Source organism: Nannospalax galili, unplaced genomic scaffold (assembly GCF_000622305.1).
Source record: "Nannospalax galili isolate Female #2095 unplaced genomic scaffold, S.galili_v1.0 scaffold700, whole genome shotgun sequence".
NCBI classification, from domain to species: Eukaryota; Metazoa; Chordata; class Mammalia; order Rodentia; family Spalacidae; genus Nannospalax; species Nannospalax galili.
In genome coordinates, this window is record NW_008346151.1 from 73448 (window position 1) to 97545 (window position 24098).

The 24098-nt window shown below is 40.8% G+C and overlaps 1 pseudogene; it reads right to left on the bottom strand.

The window, feature by feature from the left end:
• Positions 1-8988: 8988 nt before the first annotated feature.
• Positions 8989-10695, bottom strand: LOC103741727 (annotated as a pseudogene).
• Between the last annotated feature and the right edge of the window lie 13403 nt (positions 10696-24098).

Here is a 24098-nt window from a genome sequence, read left to right on the forward strand (position 1 = left end):
ATATAAGTAGAAGAGGAGGAGAGAGAGGGGAGAGGTGGAGAGTGAGAGAAAGAGAGAGAGAGAGAGAGAGAGAGAGAGAGAGAAGAAAAAGCACAAACAGAGGTCCAAGGGCTCTGGGTTATTGTCAAGAATTTTGAGGGCCTATAGAAGTCGGGTAATATTAAAGCAGTCTATTAAATTTTCTTAAATTCAGTGATTCCAAATCTGAATTAAAGACTTACCTTTAAAACTTGCTTCTCAGGGCTAGAGAGATGGCTCAGTGGTTAAGAGCACCAATGATTCTTACAGAGGACCCAGGTTTGATCCCTAGCACCCACATGGTGGCTAACCATCCTAACTCTAGTTCCAGGGGATCTGATTCCCTCTTCTGACTTCTGTGGGCATTGCACAACACGGGAGCACTTACACACATGCAGGCAATATACTCATTCACATAAAATTTAAAAGAAAAAACTAAAAAACTAATCCAAAAAACCTGCTTCTCCTGAATTAACTATTCTAGTTAATGATATCATTCATTCACACACAAACCCAGGAAGTTCTCTTCCACATATCTCTCTTCTGTATCTTCTGTAACTGATGGGTCACATGGTTCTATTGATTCTTGCCTTCCAAGAAATCTCTCACTTCTGTGCCCTGCTAGCCTGTCTTTCTCTGCTGCTGCCTTGGTTTAGTGTTTGCTCGCTTCTTGTCAATCTCCTTTCCTAGTCCAACGTAAAGCATTCCATTTGGTGCTTTGAGTGCCAGGAGTGCCCAGAAGGCAGTAGTTGTAAAATCAATGATATTGAAAGAGTGACTGAGGGGATCTTTTTTTGGACATTTCAGTTGTTCCAATTTTCCTATTATAGGAAAATAATGTAATATAATTTTTGGATATATCTCCTTCCTTTTTTTTTTTTTTTTTTCCAATACTGGAAGCGAACCCAAGGCTTTATTTTGCTCGGAAAATATTCTGTCACTGAGCTGTATCCTCTTTTTAAAAAATTTTTATTTTGAGAAAGGGACTTGCTAAATTGCCCAGAATTGAACTTGTGATCCTCCTGCCTTTGCCTCCCAAGTAGCTAGAATTACAGGCCTGAGCTACTGCACCTGGCTCCTCCTCCTGCCAAAGGATTATTTTCTTTGAATAAATAGCTCCGAATAGAATTACTACATTTGGATTTTCCCAGCAGCAAACCCTGAGACGGAGATTTGAGCACAAGTATTTTATGTGGGAAGATGATGCCAGGAAACACTAGAAGGAGAATGGGGGAGAAAGGGAAAAAAGGAAACCAATAAAGGGTTTATAAGCAAGGGTTAGCATGTGGGCAATTAGACCATAGTCCCACTGGGAAACTTGGGGAGGCAGTATAGAACACAGTCAATTTTTCCAAACCATAGGGCACAGAATATGGGGTATTATCCATCAACTCACCATGTCATGGATGAAGAAAGCTTCTAGAGCTTTTTAGCTCTCTGGCACTCTTAGCATGCCATGTGTGTAAACTGAAATTGTGTCTATGGCCAGAAAAAAATGTTTAAGTAAAAAATAACCTCTGAAAATAGAGGTGAATGCAGAGGATAAATGGGAAAGGCACTTAGAGTAGAGCATCTGCTACAGATATTTTTTTTATAGCTTTTATATTCACCATTAAATCTCTTTATAAAAGAATAGAACCAATGTATGCTATAGTTAGCCATTTGAAACTGTGACTTTATTCACATCCCTATCATCCCTATGACCTTGGTGTGTGTGTGTGTGTGTGTGTGTGTGTGTGTATTTTTTTTTTTGAGACAGGATTTATGTAACCCAGGCTTTCCTGGAACATGGATAACATTTAACTTCTGATTCTCCTTCCTCTATCCCTCTGGAATATCTGTGTGTGTCACTGGGAATTCCAGAATTGGAATATCTGAATTGTGCTACCATGTTTGATTTTATGTGGTGCTAGGGATCAAACTCAAGCACTCTACCAACTGATCTATATCTCCAGCCCAGTTGTAATTTTTAAAATTCTTTAAAACACTTTTTATTTATTATTTTTATTTTATGTGTATGAGTGTATTGCCTGCATGTATATAAATGCACCTGTGTTATGCAATGCCCGTGGAGGTCAGAAGAGGGCAGCAGAACTCCTGGAACTGGAATTAAGGACTGTTGTTTTTCGCCATGTGGGTGCTGGGAATCAAACCCAGGTCCTCTGCAAGAGCAGCCAATGCTCTTAACTGCTGAGCCAGCTCTCCATCCCCCAGTTGTAATTATTCTTAATGAACAGAATATCCAAATGAATTCCATTGGGGTTTTTTGCTTTTTTTTTTTTTTTTTTTTGTCTTTTTGAGACAGGATCTTCCTGTAGCCCCAGCTGTCCTGGAACTCACTATGTAGACAAGGCTGGCCTTGAACTCACAGAGATCCACCTGCCTCTGCCTCCCAAGTGCTGGGAGTATAGGTGTGCGCCACCACGCCAGACTGCTTTTTTTAAAAAAAATCTATAACTACTCCTTACTGTAAGTTTTTTCTTTTTTTACTTATTTTTTTTTTTTGAGACACCATCATCACTATGTAGCTGAGAACGACCTTGAACTCCTGATCCTCTTGCTTCCACCTTCCAAATGCTAGGATTACAGGCTTTTACCACCATACCCACTACCTCTTTTTCTTATAACTGTTACTTATTATTGTGTGTGAGCATGCATATGGTGATATACTTGTGGAGGTCAGAGGACAACTTAGAGGAATCAGGTCTCTCTTTCTACCTTTCCATATGTTCTGAGGATTGAATTCAGGTTGTCAGACTTGAGAGTCAAGCACCTTTACTCACGGAGGCATCCCCCATCCTCCTGTCCTCTTCTGCCCACTACTTCTTTTTCTTTTAAAATGTTTTATTTACTATTTTTATTTTATGTGTATGAGTATATTGCATGCATGCATGTATGTAAGTGCATCTGTGTCATGCAATGCCCTCGGAAGTCAGAAGAGGGCCTCAGACCCCCTGCAACTGGTGTTACAGACGGTTGCTAGCCACCTGGTGGGTGCTAGGAATCAAACCTGGGTCCTCTGTAAGAGCAGCCAGTGCTCTTAACCGCTGAGCCATCTCTCTAGCCCCTTACTTCTTACTCCTTTATCCTTGTGTTCATGTTGGGCTGCATAATATCACACTAAAATAAAAGCATGAAAGAAGAACAAGTTAGAACAAGACAGTTTGGGCTAATATTTTTCTAAAAAAATTGTATGAGACATATTCTTTAAGTCTTAGATTTATTTTATTTTATTATATAATTTATTATTTTTATTTTATGTGTATGAGTGTACAGCCTACATGTATTTGAGTGCACCCGTGCTGTGCAATGCTGAGGAGGTCAGAAGAGGGCTTCAGATTCCCCCTGGAACTAGAGTTAAGGATGGTTTGTAGCCACTATGTGGGTGCTGGGAATTGAACCCAGGTCCTCTGCAAGAGCAGTCAGTGCTCTTAACTGCTGAGCATCTCTCCAGGCCCAGAGATTGTCATTTCTAACTGTCTAGAGCACACTCTCAATCTTGCCCATCCCTTGCTTAATAACTAAAACCATTCTGGCCAGTGACTATGGTTTTGGCTTTCTCTTTCCTCATCCATGTAACACTGCTATTCTAACCTTTTGTTGGCTTGGGTAAATTTATTAACATCACTCTGGACCCCAAAATATATGAGGCCTGCTTTGGCTGACTGGACAGTCACTGTTACTCTGACAGACAGGCCCTCCAAATTATATGACACATACCCAAAATGCCTCTAAGCTTTCTATACTTACAACCATCAGGGTCCCCATCATAAGGTTCCTCACCACATATACTTCCTTGGTGGCCCAAGCCCTCCCTCTGCTTTATAAGGCAGATTTTCTACAGAGACATCTTGATAAGATAGCTGCATCACTCCGTATGCAATCTTACCACTGCTGTTAGACCAGCCTCTGAACACCTCTTCCTTCAGGGCAACTATTCAGTCTCACCCATCACAAATGGAAAGTTATGTTAACTGGTTCACTTCCTAGGCTCTATAGCCACTTCCCCATCTACTGGCTTAGACCCCCACTAAGCCTGTCATGGATGCCTGAGCTCTTGTTGTGGCCTTTTACTGTGGCTGCCAGTAAATGGAGAATCCACATAAACTTGTAGAAAAATCCCCCCTCCTCCACACCTCTTCATCCTAATGTTTAGACTCATGCAAACATTTCCGGTGCTTCCAAAATGCTTCAAACTCTAACCCTGCAGTCCTGCTTCAACCTTTGATGGGAGCAGCCTTACCTGGCTTTCTTTTGGTATGGGGGAAAAGAAATGAATCCACCATGAAAAGCTTAGATACTAACCAATTACTCCATCTCTTTTCTCTCCATTTCACCATCTATCTATTCAAACAGGGCATCTTCCTCTGTGATACCTCAGCCTATCTCTTTTTCCCAGTGTGGACTGGGACTTGCACACTAGCATACTTATCCCCAGGTGGAGATGTGCCCCCCCTCCAATAAAAAGTTTCCCAGTCTTTTTAATTGGCCATGATTCAAAAGTTAAATCCTTTATCCCTGTCTCAGTGGCTTTGGGAATAAGGACAAGCATTGGTACAGGAATAGGAGGTTTAATTACATCAGTAACATTATTGTTCTTTAGTTCAACATGTATAAGAAAGCCTGAGTGAAGTCTCACAAAGGGAGCCCCAGTTCAGGATCACCATTTGAAGCCAGAGAGCCTGCCGGTACTTTGGCCCCAGCTGTGGTTCTCTATTTGAGATTTGGAAGTGGACTGAAACTTCAGGCCCAGTTCTAAATCACTCCTATGAGACTGGGGAGTCAACTGAGAATCTGACCCCACCACACCCAGTCTCCACCAAGCTCTTGTTCTCCTCTCTAGCTATTCCTCATTTATAGAACAGGCAGGGTTCTGTAACAGCAGGTCACCTCAGTCTTTTTTTTCTTTTTCTTTTTCTCCATATCACAAAGAATACAAACTGCCCTAAGCTGCAGAATTTCTGTGACTCAACCTGAAATATGAGACTGTTTTATATTATTTTTACCTCATTCTTTTCAGTTTACATTTAATCAAAACTCCCACATTTCACCCCGGATCTTTTTCCTTTGATTCTTCTATTGCTTCTTCCACAATGTGCCCCCCACCTATTTTCTATATAGCAAGCGAATACTAACCATGAATCCCACTGTGACTTCTTCTTTCCTTCTCTTTATTTTCTTCACTCATACACACAATAACCAATATACTAGTACACAGAGTACTACTGGTGTCCTTTTACTATCCAAATCAATTTATACTTAAGGAATGACTGCAGTCAACTGACACTCCGTTTTCACAGTGGGTTTCCTGCAGGATAAAGCTGTATATTCATATATTATTCAACTTCCATCTGAGGTCTGGGGATAGACCCTGATGTACCAAAGAGGAAGCCATCAGCACTACTACTAAAACCTAGTTTTTCCTGAACACTGTAAACACTCCCAGTAAAATTAGAAAGACAACCTGAATTTAAAAAACAAAACAACAGAAAACCAAAAACTGTAACCAAATGATTTAACCCCAGCTGGGCAGGTCCCAAAGCAAAAACAAGAACATGGAAAACTGAGGCAACTTGTCTCCTTTCAAATTCCCAATCCCACAGTAATGGCCTCCAATGAAAATTACCTAGATAAAATTTCAAGCACACAATTCAGAAGAAAAATTATAAACATATCCAAATGAAGAGAACATGAGTATATACCGAGAGCACAAGCAGCTTGATGAGATAAGAAAGCCAATTCAGGATATGAAAATATAATTCAGGGGCTGGAGAGTGGTTAAAAACACTGGTTGTTCTTGCAGAAGACCCGGGTTCAAATCCCGGCACCCACATGGCAGCTAACAACTGTCCATAACTCCAGTTCCAGGGGATCCCACAGCCTCTCTGACCTTCGCAGGCATTGCATGACACAGGTGCACTTACCTACATGCAGCAATACATCCATACACATAAAATAAAAATAATAAATAAAAAAATTTTAAAAATAATAATTCAATAGCGACAGAACTATTGGAGAAAAGCCAAACTGAAGTAATGATGAGAATGAAAACTACAGTAAATCAAATAAAAAGTTCAGTGGAAAGCCTTGCCAGAAGACTGGATCATGCAGAGGACAGAATTTTAGGGCTTGAAGAAAAGGTGGTAGAATTGGATCACTGAGTCAAGGCCAAGCAATTCTTAAGTGTATGAACATAGCATTAAATATCTTTGGGACAGAATGAAAAGGCAAAATTTATAAATTGTGGGCATACAAAAAGGAGAAAAACTATGCCAAAGAAAAAGGAAAAAAATTTTCTTTTTTAAGGTTTAAAATGTATTTTAATAAGCGATGTTCCATTACTGCTCTATTTCTCAGAAATTCCAAATTTAAGTTATCAGGAACAAATCAAACATAGTACACCAACAAAAATATGCAGGGTGTAGCTATTTAAGATAAGCACAGCTAAGAACCAATCCTTCACCATATAGCAACCCTGGTCCCAAGATTATATTAGGCCTATCAAGAAAAGCTGTGAACAGGGTTGGGTGTGGTGGCACACATCTTTAATTCCAAGCACTCAGGAGGCAGAGGCAGGAGGATCTCTGTGAGTTTGAGGCCAGCCTGGTCTACATAGTGAGTTCCAGGCCAGCTGGGGCTACAGGGAGACCCTGTCTCAAAAATACCAGAAAGAAAAAAAAAGAAAAAGAAAGAAAAACTGTGAAAAATAACATCCTAGATAGACACAAAAAGTCATTCTTGGGTGGTCCTTACTCAAGCAAAAGATGGAGGAAAGTTAACACAATATTTTTTTAAAAAAGATATACGAAAATGAAACCTCTAAGAAAAAATGTCTTCCTTAGTACATGAAAGGGTAGTATTTGAGATATAACATAACCGTATTGCTCTGGATAGCTTCAGTTCTCAATTTGACAGTGGGAATTTGAGGGAGCCTCAACTGAGGAATTTCCTTCATTGGATTGGCTTGTGGCCATGTCTGTGGTGCATTTTTTTGAGTGTTGAATGATGTGGGAGGGCCCAGACTATTGTGGGTGGTGCCACCCCTGGGCAGGTGGTCCTGTGTTGAATAAGAATGCTGGCTGAGGGGCTGGCGAGATGGCTAAGCGGTTAAGAGCACTGGCTGCTCTTGCAGAGGACCCGGGTTCGATTCCCAGCACCCACGTGGCAGCTATGAACTGTCCTTAACTTATGTCCTTAACTATGAACTGTTCCAGGGGAATCCAAAGCGCTCTTCTGACCTCCATGTGCATTGCACAACTTGGGTACACTCACATACATGCAGGCAATACACTCATACACATAAAATAAAAAATAATAAATAAAATTGAAAAAAAAAGTACGCAGGCTGAGGCCTTAGAAGACTGACTAAGAGTGTTTGGATCCAGCCTCTTCATGGTGACAGAGGTTATTACAGAGTTCCACAACTGGTCACACATATAGATTATCTGTGAGTTGCCCAAGCCTAAGTGGCACATCTACGATGAAACCTTTACGCCTAAGGCTCACAGAACATAAAACAAGGCATGACAAGAACACTTATGCAGCTTTCAGTTCTCATCAATGAAGCTCCCTCATGCAACAGAGGGCCAGGAACACAAAAGGTCACAAATGGCCAAAACGTAGGGAATAAGAGTCTGCAGAGTGTGGGTCCTTGGACAGGACTCCTATATTAAAGTCCACTCACCCAGGGCTCAGGGACCATTGCAGAAGTGGGGAGTGGAAAGATTGTAAGAGCCTGGAGGGAAGGTGCATGACCATATGGAAATAGAGTCCTACAGACTCCTGGGACTCTTCTCATACGAGCCTACAGCAATGGTGTCAGCATGCATAAGACCCATGCAAACTCAAGCAGTCAAAAACCCAGCACAGAACTGTGGAAAAGACAGCAGGTCAAAGAATTATTGGCAGCTGATTACTGTTGGGTGAAGAAGAGCTGATCTTCTTAAAGGGAGGGACTGTAGATAGGCTGACTAGACCTCAGTGGATGAACATGTACTGAGGAACATCTGGGGACGCTAACTTGACATGATAGGCCTTAACACAAATACAGAATGTATGAACTCCAGTGGGCAGGCAGTTGGAAGGGGGTTAGTGGGGAAGGGGGTATAAAGATGATTAAGACGTTCTATAGGAAATACACAAAAATTCAATAAAAAATTTTAAAAAAAGAAAAGAAATTTTGCAGGTTGAATTTTACTGTTCCTAAAATTGTTGTTACTGATAGCTCATTTCTATTTGGTAAAATAAAAATAAGTTTCTTTAAAAAACAAAAGAATGTTGGCTGAGCACAGACCGCACAAACTAGGGGGAGCAACCAGTAAGTAGCATTCCTCCATGATTTACGCTCCAGGTTCCTGCCCTGAGTTCCTGCCTTGTCTTCCCTCAGTGGTAAACTGTGACCTGGGAGATGTAAGATAAAATAAACCCTTTCCTCCCCAAGGTGGTTTTGGTCAGTATTTTAACCACAGAAATAGGAAATTTAACTACTAGAGAAATGTATGCTGTAACCTCTGTGGACATTTGTCTGAATTTCTGCCTGGGAGTGAATGGAAGAATGGGGGTAGGCCATTGGGGATATTTGGTTTTTGTGGTATCTGTGGCAGTGTCTCTAGGATTGAGTGGAATAAGGATGAGAAAGCAATTAAAACATAATGGGGGGGGGGAAAACCCACCAAACAAAAAAATCCCTGGAATGATCAAGATGAATGGGGCTCTGAGTCCATTTTGTTATGGTGCACCCCCTCAACAATCACATGATACTTCAGGAATGCACCACATAGAACTGATTAAGCAATATACCACAGAATTTGATTTGTTAAATACCATCCCTTCTTTGCACTCTGCCATACTACCTAGAGAAGGGAAGATCTAACTATTGGGACAAATATCTAACACTTTTCCAGGAATAGTGGCTAGTCCCAAAAGGGTTCTTCTTTTAAGAGTTGTGGGAAACTAGACACTACAACTTTATTAATAGCAGTGGCCTTTGTTTGGGGCAAATTCAGCTCCAAGAGCTGCTCGCTGAATGCAGGAGGAGTTTCATCAATAGCTTCAATTTCTTCCGTTGTAGTACCTTGACCAAAACATTCAGTTGTTGGTGGGGCCAATCCCAAGGTTCCACCCAGCATCATAGTGGCAGATCCTGGAGGAACTGGGGTCCCAGCTGACACAGGAGCAGAGGCATGGTGTCTCCACTGTTTTTGCCCATAGCATCTTTCTTAGCCATTTGGCACATCTGTATCTCTTGTCTCCAGCATTAGGGAGGTTCCCTTGAATCCCTCTTGCTGTGGCCACATCATTCCTTCCCCTTGCCTGCTGCATTTCTTCCTCGGGAGGCCTGTGCTTTTCCTCCTGCCTCAGCTTCAGCTGCTTCCGTTTTGAACCTCTTGGTTGTGCAGCTCTTCCGTTCTCCAAAGTTCTTCGTGGCACCTCATCTGATCTTGCCTCATTAGCATGATCTGGTGTTCATGTGGATCAGCCTCTGTCTCCATCTCCAGCTTCTCATGAGCCTCCTTGATGTTGGGGGGCCTCTTGGTCCTGCTGCTGCTTCTCCATCTGGATAAGTGCCTTGCAGTGTATGGTAGGCACATACTCAGAGGAGTCAGGGTGGCTACTCCCATTCCTAGAAAAAACTGCTGTTTTTTTTTTTTTTTATTCTTAATTTGTTTGTTTTTTTTTTCTTCATCGGCTTCTCTGGAAGTTCTTCATCATCTGTATTAGTTACTTTTCTGTTGCTGTGATAGAAACACTGACCAAAGCAACTTATAGAAGGAAGAGTTGATTTGAGTTTACAGTTCCAGGGGAATTACAGTCTGTCATGGTGGGGAGGCATGGTGGCAGGAGGTAGCTGGAGCAGAAGTAGAAAGCAGAACACTCACAGGTTCAAGCAAGCATAGGAAGCAAGAGAGTGAGATCTGGCAAGGCTTAAGAACTCTCTAAGCCCACTCCCAGTGACATGCTTCCTCCAGCATAGCCACCAAATGTCCAAATACTTGGAGCCAATGGGGGGCATTCTCATTCAAACTATCGAATCGTCTAACTGGTCCATGGGCTCCACAGTCACAGGCCCAGAAATGTGGTTAGCAAAAAGGAGCCTGCCCTGCATCTATCCAGAGCTTTCTGAGTAGCTGGCTTCCCTGAGTACTCAACAATGCCTTTTTCTGAGGGCCTTTCTCAGTTATCCACAATGACTGTGGCCCTCTCAATCTGACTAAACTCAGAGAAGGCTTCTTCCAACAGTTCATTGGAAGGCTGTGGACCGTAATGGATGCACTATGACCGGCAAAGGGCACACACTGGTGTGTGCCAGGGAGTGTCCAGCTCCACTTTGACAATTTCCACTAAGTTTCATGTTTCCAAGTGGATAAAGTCTAAGCTTTTATCCTTATGAATGGAAACTTTGCATGCTTTCCCAGATTTCTCAAAAAGTTTCCTCATTTTCTCCTCAGTGATGTCAAGGGGGAAGATTGCCTAGAAAGAGAAGGCAAAGTTGGGTGGAGATCTTTTCTCCTGGTTTCTTAAAATTCTTCTGGTCAAGAGTCAGGTCTTCATGTTGCCTGCTGGCCTGTGGCACATTTGCAGTATTGGCTGCGGCAGTGGCTGCTGGTGGCGATGTGGCTGATGCTTCCTTGGAGTATGGTTCTGCTTCTCCAAGTTAAAAGTTTTATTGCTCTGCATTTTTATACCCTTCACTTTGACTGAACACAGCAAACTGCCTCCCAAGTCCTCTCTAATCTTGACTTCCTGTGTCCTTCTTTACTCATAATAATGATAACCTTTTGTTAAAGATTTATTTTATTTTTAAAATATTTTATTATTTTTATGTTATATGTATAAGTGTATTGCTTGCATGTATGTAAGTGTACCCCTGTCATGTAGTGCCCATGGAGGTCAGAAGTGGACATTGGATTCCACTGGAACTGGATTATTGGATGGTTGTTAGCTGCTATATGGTTGCTGGAAACTGAACCCAAGTCCTCTGTAAGAGCAGCTGGTGCTCTCAACTGCTGAGTCATCTCTCTAGCCCCAAGACTTTATTTATTTATTTATTTATTTATTTATTTATTTATTTATTTATGGTCTTTTTGAGACAGGGTCTCCCTGTAGCCGTAGCTGACAGAGACCAGGCTGGCCTTGAATTCACAGAGATCTGCCTGCCTCTGTCTTCCTAGAACTGAGATTAAAGGCATGTGGCACCATGCCTGGCAAGATTTATTTTATTTTTAAAGTTATGTGTATGTGTGTACCTGTGTGTGGGTATGTGCACGTGTATGCAGGTGCCCATTGAGGCCATAGGCTTTGGATCTTCCTGGAATTGGAGTTATAGGTGGTTGTGAGTTACATGATGTTGGTGCTGGGAGCTGAACTTGGGTCCTCTGCAAGAACAGCAAGCACCCCTACCTGTTGAGTCATCTTTCTAGCCCTGAAAATATTTTCAATAAAATAACAGAAGAAATAGCCCCAAGTCTAGGGAAAGATATGCCCGTCCAGATACAAGAACAAAGCAAATGCATTGAAAACTGCAAAAGAGAAGGGCTAAGTCTTGCATGAAGGTAGAACCATTAGATTAATCACTGATACTTTTTTAGATTTCAATTAAATTTTTAAAAATTTCATACAGGGGCTGGAGAGATGGCTCCGTGGTTAAGAGCACTGACTGCTCTTGCAGAGAACCCAGGTTCGATTCCCAGCACCCACATGGCAGCTATGAACTGTCCTTAACTCTAGTTCCAGGGGAATCCGACGCCCTCTTCTGACCTCTGGGTCTTTGCACAACATGGGTGCACTCACACACATGCAGGCAATACCCTCATAAACATAAAAAAATTCATACAGCAATTTTGATAGAATTTAGATTCCCTCCCCCATCTGCACCCTCGAGTACCCCCTGCCCAATTTCGTGTTCTCTCTCTCTCTCTCTCTCTCTCTCTCTCTCTCTCTCTCACACACACACACACACACACACACCTATAAAGTCCCCAAATACCTGTCAGTCAGTGTGGGTCCATCCACTGGAGCTTGGTCAATCTACCAAGAGTCTCACCCTTAAACAAGACTAACTCTCCCCCTCCCAGCAGCCATCAATTGCCAATAGTTCCTCAGGTAGGACTGAGGTTTCTTATCCACTTACCCAAATCCATGCTGGGATTTTGTCTGGCTTGACCTTATGTGGGAGTTCATACTGTTACCATTGCTGTGAATTTATATGACTAATTGCCCAGCTGTCTGGAAAAGTTAGTTTCCTTGTGGTCATCAATCACCTTTGGCTCTAACAATCTTTCTGTTCCCTCTTCCACAATGATCCCTGAGCTCTGGGAGGCAGAAGTTTGATATATGTATCCTATCCAGGGACAAGCACTCTGCAGTCTCTTATTCTCTATATGTTAGCCAGTTGTGAGTCTCTGTGTTAATCACCATCTACTGCGTAAGGAAGCTTCTCTGGTGAGTGTTGAGAGGTCAGGTCTGGGAGAGCTGGTAGGTCTGAAAGAGTTTCATTGCTGACTTCTTAATGGAAACCTTAAAAGCCAAAAGGACTTGGAAAGGATTTATTTCAAATTCTGAAAGATCACAACTGTCAACTCAGCCTAATGCAGCTAGCAAAATTATCATAATTGAAGGAGAAAGAAAAATTTTCCATGACAAAAGCAGGCTAAAGGAATTTATGACCACCGAGACAGTCCAAGAGAGGATGCTGGAAGGAATACTTCAGACTGAAGAGAAAGATAAATACATCCAAGAGGCTACAGGTAAAAAATAAACAAGGCTTACACAGCTGTTTAACAAAAGAGGACTGAGATAACACCAAAAACTACAAAAACAACAAAATTATAAGAATAAACACACATTTCAACAATATAAGTATTGCGGGTCTCAGTTCCCCTATAAGAAGACAGAGACTAGCAGACTGCATTAGAAGACAAAAATCCTTCATTTTTTTTGCCTTCAAGAACACCTCACCACCAAGGTTAGACATTATCTTTGGTTTAAAGGATTGAAAAAAGTTTTCCAAGGAATGGGGCCAAGCCAGGTATGGCGGCGCACACCTTTGATCCCAGTACTTGGGAGGCAGAGGCAGGCAGATCTTTGTGAGTTTGAGGCCAGCCTGGTCTACATAGTGAGTTCCAGGCCAACTAGGGCTATAGGGAGACCTTTCTCAAAAAGACAAAAATATAAAATAAAAGAAAGAAAGAAATGGGACCAAAAAGTGATCAGGTATCATTTTTCTAATATCTGACAAAATAAACTTCAAAACAAATCTATTCTGAATAGGTAAAGACGGTCGCTTCATATTGATCAAGGGCAATCAGTCAAGAGGAAATTATAATTCTAAATATATATGTGCCAAACACAGGCTCAGCTAACTTAATAAAACAAATACCACTAAATACAAAGTCAGAGATTAATCCAAACATAGTAATATTTGGTGACTTCAATACCCCATTGTCATCATTAAACAGATCAACAAGACAAAAATTAGAGAAACACTAGAATTAAATGATACTATGAGTCAAATGGACCTAGCATATTCCATCCAAACACTACAGAATATACATTTTTCTTACTGGCCATGTAACTTTCTCCAAAATAGAATACATATCATAAGACACAAAGCAGATCTCAAAATAGAAAAATATAATATATCAAAAATAGGAATAATTCTTTATATTCTTTCTGAACACAACAGAATAAGATAAATCAATAACAAGAGAAATTAATAGAAAACTTACAAATACATGAAAATTAAACAACATAGTGTTGAATACTTAATAGGTCACTGAAGAAATCAAGAAGAAAATAAAAAATGAAAATAAAAACACAAAATACTAAAACCTATGGGATACAATGAAGGCAATCCTATAAGGGAAATTTATAGCTCTAAGTGCCTACATTAAAAAAAAAAATCAGAGAGAGGCCAGATGTGGTGGTGCATGCCTTTGATCCCAGCACCTGGGAGACTGAGGCCAGCCTGGTCTATATAACAGAGTACCAGGTCAGCTGTGGGTACAGGGAAACCATGTCTCAAAAAAGAAAAAAAATGAGATAAATAATTCAAGAAGATCTATAATAATCAATGAGATTGAAGCAGGAATTAAAAATCTCCCAGCCGAAAGGAACTCAGGTCTAGGATTCAGTGCAGAACATTATCAAACCTTTAAAGAAAAACTAATGCCAATACTTCTCAAGTTGTTCTGTAACATAGAAAGGGAAGGAACTCTTTTTATGAAGAAAATGTTATCTTGATTCTAAAATCAGACAAAGATACAACAACAACAAAAAGAAAATTACAGACTGATCTCCCTGATTAACATAGATGCAAAAACTCAAAATAGTTGCAAACCAAATTCAAGAACACATCATTCACTATGATCAAGTTGGCTTCATTTCACATATGCAGGGATGGTTCAACACATGCAAATCAATAATGTAATTATGTAATTAATCACATAAATAGCCTCAAAGTCAGAAATTGCATGGTAATCTCAACAGAAAAAGCCTTTGACAACATTACATATCCCTTCATGATAAAAGCTCTAGAAAAATTATGGATGAAGGGAACATATCTCAACTTAATAAAGGCTGTATATGACAAGCTTATAGCCAACATCATACTAAATGGAAAAAAATTCAAAGCATTCCCACTAAGATCAGGAATAAGACAAGGGTGCCCACTCTCCCCATTTCATTTCAGTGTAGTGCTTGTAGTCTTAGCTAGAATAATAAGACAAGAGAAGGAAATAAAAGGGATACAAACAGGAAAAGAAGAAGTCAAAGTATCTTTAATTGCAAATGACATGATTCTAAACATGATAGACCCTAAAGACTCCACCAGGAAACTCTTAGAGTTGATAAACACTTTCATCAAAGTGGCAGGTAACAAAACCAACATACAAAATTCGGTTGCCTTCTATATACCAGTGATAAGCATAATGAGAAAGAAATCAGGGAAACAATCTTATTTACAATGGCCTCAAAACCTGTAAGATATTGGAGGCTGAAAAGATGGCTTAGCAGCTAATGCATGTTACTCTTGCAGAAAGGCTGGGTTCAATTCCTAGCATCTACATGGTGGCTGACAACTACCTGTAGCTCCAGTTTCAGGGGATATGAAATCTTGTAGCCTCTGTGGGCACCAGGCACATACAAGGTATACGTAAACACATGCAGGCAAAATACTCATACAAATAAAAACAAACATACAAACAACAATAGTAAGATATCTTTGACTACACGCAAGGAAGCAAAAGGCCTCTATAATAGAAACTTTAATGCACAGAAGAAATTGAAGAAGACACTAGAAGATGGAAAAGCTTCCCATATTCATGGGTTGGTAGGATTAATATTTTGAAAATGGTCATCTTACCAAAAGCAGTTTCCAATGCAATCCCAATCAAAATGTCAACTCAATGATTCACAGGAACAGAATAAGCAATCATATTATGCTGCCCTCAATATTGGCTACAGAAGCTTCTCTCTGTAGCAGCCAGAAGTTAATGCAGAAATTCATAACTGGTCAAAGTGCTGAGAATAAGTGATTACTGAGTGCTCAGCCCTAAATGGAATGTCTATATGGATCCCTCCTCAGGAAACATCACAGAAGAGGGGGCAGAAAGAATGTAAGAGCCAGAGGATGAGAGGAGTGCTGTGAAAGCAACATTGTAACCAGCAGCACTAATTGGACTGTGTGGGTTACATAAATAAATAAATAAATAAATAAATAATAAATAATAAAGATGAAGAAAAGGAGAGAACATGAAGGAGAGAGGGAGATGTGTTGAGGGCTCTCTGGGGGAAGTATGAGGGGGGAGTTAGGTGCCTATCATCAAGATACATTGTTTGCATACATGTAATTGTCAAAGAGTAAAAAATATTCTATAAAAATAAAGTTCAGTGTTTTTTTCATATATATTATGAAGTAATTGCTACATTCAGGCTAATGGATACATCTGTTAGCTCAGTTAATTGTGTGTATATAGTGAGAACTTAAAATCTCTTAACAGAGTTCACATATACAATATAGTACTATCAACTGTAGTTACCATACTGGCCACAACTTCCAGAGTGTATTCATCTACATAACTGAAACTCTGTATCCTTTGATCAACTAATTCCCTATTTTCCCCTATTCCCCAATTGCTTATGCATCTTTTCATGTGTTTATTGTTCTTTGTAAACTTTCTTTGGAGGAAATGTATACTCAGGGAAGGGTAGTCATTGAGAAGAATGAATAAGAACAAAGTATAATGGAATCCATTGTTTATATGCTAACTTTAAATATTCATAAAAAAGAAACATCTATTCAGAACCTTTAAAAAAGAAAAAGGGACTTGAGGTGACTCAGCGATTAAGAATACTGACTGTTCTTATAGAAGACCTGGATTCGAATCCCAGCACCCACATGGCAGCTAACAACTGTCCATAACTCCAGATCCAGGGGATCTGATGTCCTATTCTGTCCTCCATGGGCATTGCACAACACGGGTGTACTTACATACAAGCAGGCAATACATACATGCACATAAAATATACATTAAAAAAGAAAGTAAAAATCTTAAAATTCATATGGAAGTCAAAAAGATCTCAGATAGCCAAAGCAATTCTAAACAAGAAGAATGCTGCTCAAGGTATCATAATACCTGATTTCAAGATATACTGCAGAGCCATAGTGAGAAAGAAAGAAAGAAAGAAAGAAAGAAAGAAAGAGCATGGCCCTGGCAGAAAATAGACACTCAGAGTAATAGAATAGAATAAAGGATCCAGATATATCCATGCAACTACAAGACACCTGTTTTTTTCTTAATTTTTTAATTGAATTTTTGTGTATTTCATACAGAAAATCATCTTTATACCCCCTTCCCCTTGCACATCCTCCCATAGCCCCCCATTGGAGTTCATACATTCTGTCATTTTGTCAAGACCTATCACGCAAAGTTAGTGTCTCCAGATGTCCCTCAGTGCAAGTTCATCCACTGGGATTTAGTCAGCCTATCTAATCTCCCCCTTTAAGAAGGTCAGCTCTTCCTCACCCAGCAGTCATCAGCTGCCACTATTTCTTCGACTAAGATTGGGGCTGGCTGTTCATTTCCACAGTTCTGTGCTGGGTTTTTGTCTGCTTGAGTTTTCATGGGTCTTGTGCATGCTAACACCATTGCTGTAGGTTTGTATGAGAAAGGTCCCAGGCACCTGTAGGACTGTTTCTGTATGGTCATGCACCTCCTCCCTGGCTCTTACAATCTTTCCACCCCCTCTTCTGAAATGGTCCCTGAGCCCTGGGCGGGTGGATTTTAATATGAGTCCTGTCCAAGGACTCATACTCTGAAGATTCTTTTTCTCTGGGTTTTGGCCATTTGTGACCTTTGGTGTTCCTGGCCCTCTGTTGCATGAAAGAGCTTCATTGATGAGAGTTGGAAGATGCATTAGTGTTCTCTTCATCCCTTGTTCTATGTTCCATGAGCCTTAGGTGTGGAGGTTGCAACATAGATGTCGCACTTAGGCTTGGGCAATTCACAGACAATCTCTGTGTGTGACCAGTTGTAAAACTCTGTAATTATCTCTGTCTCTTGAAAAAGAAGCTTCTTTGATGGGCGGTAACTAGGATACTTGCTATAAATTTAAGGCTCCATATTTTGCACACAGTAAGAAATACATTTGTCTAGGGATGTGACAGCCTTGGAGTTTTCTCTAAGATCTATGACCTCTCTACCTATGTGTATTTGGCTAGGTTTACAGTACCACACATGAGTACTCATCCCATTGAGTGGGCTGTTGATCCCATTAGGTAGCTTTTGATTACCCCCAAGACAAAAGTGCCACTGCTGCACCAGTGTTTGCTATGCTGGTCAGTGATGTGTTTTTTAGGCCTTGTAGCTGGGGCTGGACCATCGATTGATGTTCTCCCTTAGCAGCTTTCGTAGTGCTCTCCTAAGCTATGAGAGCTAGCCTTTGGGAAGGTGGCTTCCAGGTCAGTCCCAGTTCTGTTGCTCCAAATCCTGTGTCCAAAGTATGTCCTGTCTTCAGCAATAGGATCTTACCTTCAAGTTCTGGGAGGCAATCAAGGACTGTGACAACAGCCTGTGTAATTTTGGGAGTCTCTTGGACTACCCTGGCCAACAACTCAAAGGAAGGTTTCTCCTGTCTGGCACTATTTCTTGTTAGGTAGTCTTCAGCTATACTCATGGACTCATGTAGGGATGTTGTATGAGTTATTTTTCAGTAGGTTTTTTGGACTAATACTATTCCCTCTGGTTTTCGTACTAGCTAGGTACTATTTACCTCTCCTCTTTCTCTCCCCGTCTTATCCTCTCTCCCACCCTCCCCATTTAAAGTTTCCTCGTTTTCCGTATTTCTCCCTTGATAATTTCTGTATGTTGTGGTCCCACCTCTCTTGAGCTCCTTCTTCTCCTTTATCCCTATAGTTCCTTGTACAGCCCTCCCTCTCCCCCTCCTATTTAACTATCTCCATTTTAAACATTTAAAACACCTGATTTTCGACATAGGAGAAAAGGCAGTCTCTTCAACAAATGGTGCTGAGAGAACTGGGTATCTTTATGTTAAAGAATGAAACATGATATTTATCTCTCATCCCACATGAAAATCAACTCAAAATGGATCAAAGACCTCAAAGTTACACCTGAAACTCTGAAACTATTAGTGGACAAAGTAAGGAGTACACTACAAGATCTAAGCACAGGTCTTCTACAAGAACAACCAGCAATAAGTGGGATCTCATGAAATTAAAAGCTCTGTTTTACAAAAGAAACTACTGATCATGTGAAGAAGCAGCCTATAGAATGGGAAAAAAACATATCAGCCAGCTATGCCTAGAGTATTCAAGGAGCTTAAAAAACTAAACATTGGGGGCTGGAGAGATGGCTCAGCAGTTAAGAGCAGGGCTGCTGTTTCAGAGGACCTGAGTTCAGTTACTGACAACCACGTGGTAACTAACAGCCATCTATAACTCCAGTTCCGGAGAATCTGATGCCCTCTTTTGGGTTCAGTGGGCATTGCATGATATAGGTACACTTACATATATGCAAGCAAAACACTCATACACATAAATTTAAAGCAATAACAAACACATAAACACAACTAAACATCAAGAAAGCAAACAAGTTGTTAAAAATGGCCTACAGGGGGCTGGAGAGATGGCTCAGTAGTTAACACTGGTTGTTCTTGTAGAAGACCTGGGTTCAAATCCTAGCACCCACATGGCAGCTAACAACTGTCTGTAACTCCAGTTCCAGGGGATCCTCCTTGGGCATTGCACAGCATGGGTGCACTTACCTACATGCAGGTAATACACTCATACACATAAAATAAAAATAATAAATAAAATATTTTAATTTAAAAAATGGTCTACAGAACTGAACAAAGTTCTCAAGAGAAGAAACACAAATGGTTAATCCAGAAATATTCACCACCCTTCACCACCAGGGAAATGTAAATTAAAACTGTTTTTGAAATTTCATCTTACTCCAGCAGAATGGTTGTTATCAAGAAAACAAGTGAAGCCAGGCGTGGTGGCACATGCCTTTAATCCCAGCACTTGGGAGGCAGAGGAAGGTGGATCTATGTGAGTTTGAGGCCAGCCTGGTTTACATAGTGAGTTCAAGACCAGCTAGGGCCAGTCAAGGCCAGTGAGATCCTGTATTTAAAAAAAAAAATGACTACAAATGTTGGCAGAGATGTGGGGGGAAGGGGAAAAGGGAAAGGTAAGGTAAACTGGTGCAACCACTGTGGAAATCAGTGTGGGGTCCTTTACTATTAAGCAGACCATATCTGTCTGAGTTATTTTCTATTTTTAGAAAAGGGTAGTAACAACATCACTTTCCATGCCATCCATGTCTTTTGGGAACTTGTTTGAAAACAATGTAGACATTCCTGTCTTCTCAGGTCCCTGGGGTCATTTATTTGCTACTGAATGCATCATGGCCCATGGACTGAAGCATCTACCTGCTGGCTTCTGCTGCCTTTCTCCAAGTTGTGTCTGTGCTTCCTTGATGATGTCCTGAATGCAAATTTTAGCTGGAGTAAGCAGGAAAATTGAAAGAAGGATTCATTTTCTGACCATAATAAATTTACCATTTGGGATTTTACAGCATAAAAGGAAAGCAGCAATTTTACAACCCTGTCTATTCCTGAATTCTTCAGCGTATAATCACCTCACTCTTAATTTTTTTTTAATGGGGCTGGAGAGATTGCTCAGCAGTTAAGAACACTGGTTGTTCTTGCAGAAGACCCGGGTTCAAATCCCAGTACCCACATGCCAGCTAACAACTGTCCATAACTCCAGTCCCAGGGGACCCAACAGCCTCTTCTGACCTCTGAGGGTGTTGCACAACACGGGCGTACTTACCTACATGCAGGCAATACATGTATACACATAAAATAAAAATAATAAATTAAAAAAATTTTTTAATTAAAAAAAATTTATGTATGTAATTGTTTGCCTGCATGTGTGCATGTGCACCATATGCATGCTTAGTGCTCTTGGAGGCCAGAAGATGGTGTCAGATTCCCTGCAACTAGAGTTACAGATGGTTATGAGCTGCCATGTGGTGCTGGGAACTGAACCTGAGTCCTTTGCTTTTAATTGCTGAGCCATCTCTCTAGCCCCATTGCTACACTTTTAAACTGTAATCTCTTTCCATGTTGATTCTACCCATGCCACCCACACCTTACCATCAGTGGGGCAGGGGGATAGATACAGAAGCCATGGCCAAGAGAAAAGCCTGTGTTGAAGGCTTGAGACTTGAGACTGACCAGGCAAACAAGAAATAGTCACATTAATTAGAATCAAAAGAGAACAATTGGAGGATCCATCTTGCACTGGCTAGCTGAGGTTATATAAGACCTCTAGGAGTAGCATATGCTCTACTAAGGTGCTAAGGTCACATTTTGGGTGTCAGAGGTAGGAGAATAAGGTAAAGGATATTGCCGTCATGCCTGCTGCCCTCAGGTGAAGCAAATTACAGATAGATGAGCCATGCTGGACCACACGTCCTCATTATCAATAACTGGAAGCTCCAGACTTGTCATATATCTACAGTGATTCACAACCAACCAAACCAGAATCTTAGCGCCACCAAGGTGATACAATTGCTCAAGATTCTGTGATCGAAATCTTATAACCTGGAACCACAGCAGCCTTGAAGCCCTAGAGCTTACCTCATAGATAGAGTCTTCTGTGCCTTCCCCCCACCTCTCACTACTGGCTGACTCTTTGTGATGGGTAGCAGTACTCAAAGTGGGAAGCAGAGGAGTAGAATGTGCTCTGGAGGAGAAAAATGGACAGGGAGATACTGGAGAAATTTGGTTTGAGCCTAGGTTAGCTACCTAGTTTACCCCAGCCCAAGGACAGACTTAGAAATGTGGCCTTCTGTGGCATAACAGTTGGAGCTCAAGGCAGAGTTGTGGTTACTGCCCCAAACAATCAACTGATGGATTTGAAGTATATCACCAAAAGTGGAGAGTTATTTTTATTATCTGTGTTTGTGGTGGGTCAGATACCAGTAGAGAGTAAATGTGGAAATCCTTCTGATTACGAACTCAGTCTTCTGTTAACCTGACTCTTGGCAAAAGTACAACAATAGTTTAGACTAAAGAAGGGAGAAATAGGGAACACATAGTCCTCAACCACTAAAAATAACTTCTAGTCCTTACTTTTTTAGTAATACCATTTCAGCTATATTTACTTCAAGGACTATTGGATTCTTTTCTTTCCTTAACTAAGCTCTGGGAATAACTTCTGCTAAAATTGGCAGGGGTGGAGGTGGGGTGGCTAATGTTTTCATAAGGCTTGCTAAAATATATAGGGATGAGGTTTTTTTTATATCAGGAAATATATGCTGACATTTTAATTATTTTTAAATTTTATTTATTTTTATTTTATGTGTATGCGTATATTGCCTGCATGTAGGTAAGTGCACCCATGTCCTGCAATGCCCACAGAGGTCAGAAGAGGCTGTCAGATCCCCTGGGACTGGCATTACAGACAGTTGTTAGCTGCCATGTGGGTGCTGGGATTCGAACCCCAGTCTTCTGCAAGAACAACCAGCGTTTTTAACTGATGAGCCACCTTTCCAGCCCCCATGTTGACTTTTTTTTTTTTCTGTCTTTTTTTGAGACAGGGTCTCCTTGTAACTCCAGCTGTCCTGGAACTCATTATGTAGACCAGGCTGGCCTGGAACTCACAAAGATCTGCCTGCCTCTGCCTCCCAAGTGCTGGGATTAAAGGTGTGCACCACCACCATGCCCAGTTTAGGGATCCTTTTTCTTTTTTTTTAGGGATCCATTTTAAAAAAATATTTATTTTTATTTTTATGTGTAGGAGTGTTTTTGCCTTCATGTATGTAAGTGGACCACGTGCATGTAGTGCACGTCAAGGACAGAGAGGGCATCAGATCCCTTGGAACAGGAGTCATGGATGATTGTTAGCTGCCACTTTGGTACAGGGAACTGAACCTGGGTCTTTGTAAGAGGAACCAGTGCTCTTAACTACTGAGCCATCTCTCCAGCCCCCTGGGAACCTTCTAAGGCAAGAATAATGGTTTAATTAACCATAAGATGTCATTTAAAGAATTGTTTTGAGGGGTTGGTTGGGATATTTTCAAACTAGTTTTTGATCTTTTATAGTCTGGTAGGAAATTTTCTTTACATCATGGGAATGAAGATGTTATTACACAGATTTTTTTTAACTTGGTAAGATTTTGTCTTTATCCTGGGTTTTTAGGCTCTAACATCAGTTTTCAAATGAAACATTATTTTTTTCCAAGACAGAGGCTCATGTAGTTAGGAATAGCCTTGGACTCTGGACCTTCTTGCCTTCACCTCCCTCCCAAGTGCTGGGATTATGAGTGTGGACCATGCCAGGCTTCAAATGAAAACTTTATGGAAGCAGTTCTGGCATTCTAATTTCCTTTCAAGAAAAAAAGAAAAAGAAAGGAAGATAAGGAAGAAGAAAAGGGAAAGGGGTAGAGGGAGGAGGCAAGGAGGTAGGAGAGGGGCAGCAGAGGGAGAGAACACCTTTAGGAGGTAAAGTTCACTGAGCGGTCCTTAGGACATTGGGGAGCGTGGTGTGTTTTCAAAGTGGACTGTGGAATCATGGTTCCTTCCTTTTGCTTCTTGGCCATTGTCCTGCAGCCCCCACCCCATGCCACTGCCACTCAATATGCCCAGAGACTCAAAGCCCAGTCATGGACTAGAAAATCTAAAACTATGAGCCAAAATAACCTTTTTCTCTTTATATGCTACTTATTGCAGGTATTTTAGTATAATAATGGGAAGGAGAGTCACACACATACCCTTTTGGCCTGAATTATCAGAAATGCCTCTTTGCAGAAAATACTGTTTGCATCTGTCTGGTTTGCATGCTTAGCTTGCTTGCGGGGGCAGGAGTTGATGAGAATTATTTTGGCAAACTGACTTCTCTCATTGAGACATGGCTTTTCCAGAACAGAGTATTTTCAGAACACTTACTGGCAGCAGAACATAGATGATATCACAGAAGTGATTCCCGCACTGCTGAGCTGTTTAATTCCCCAGTTAAACACTGCTCCAATGTCAACAGCTCCAAGTCAAGAGGCTAGAGTCACAACACACTCATAGACTTCCTACCACCCTCAGGATGCCACTGCTTTCTGATATTAACTTCAAAGAAACTATTCTTTTACTTAGTGAATATATGATTTATTTGAGATTTGACATTTTAACCATAACTTAAAATTTTGAATATATTTGAAATGATCGAGCTGATTTTCTCATTCCATCAACACCACACAGTGGCAGAACTGTAAAAATGCATCAGGTTGTGATGTTTGTTTATTTGCTATATTGTTATTTTAAAATATGGAATTTGGGAGTGAAGAGATGACTCAGTGATTGACAACATTTTCTGGTTTTTTAGAGGACCAGAGTTCAATTCCCAGAACTCACAGTGGATGACTCATAACTGCTTATAACTCCATCTCCAGAGGATTTTTTTTTTTCACCTCTGTGGATACCTGCATTCACATGCACATTACCCACCTCCTCAATACACATAATTTTTTTTTTTTTTTGGTCTTTTTGAGACAGGGTCCCTG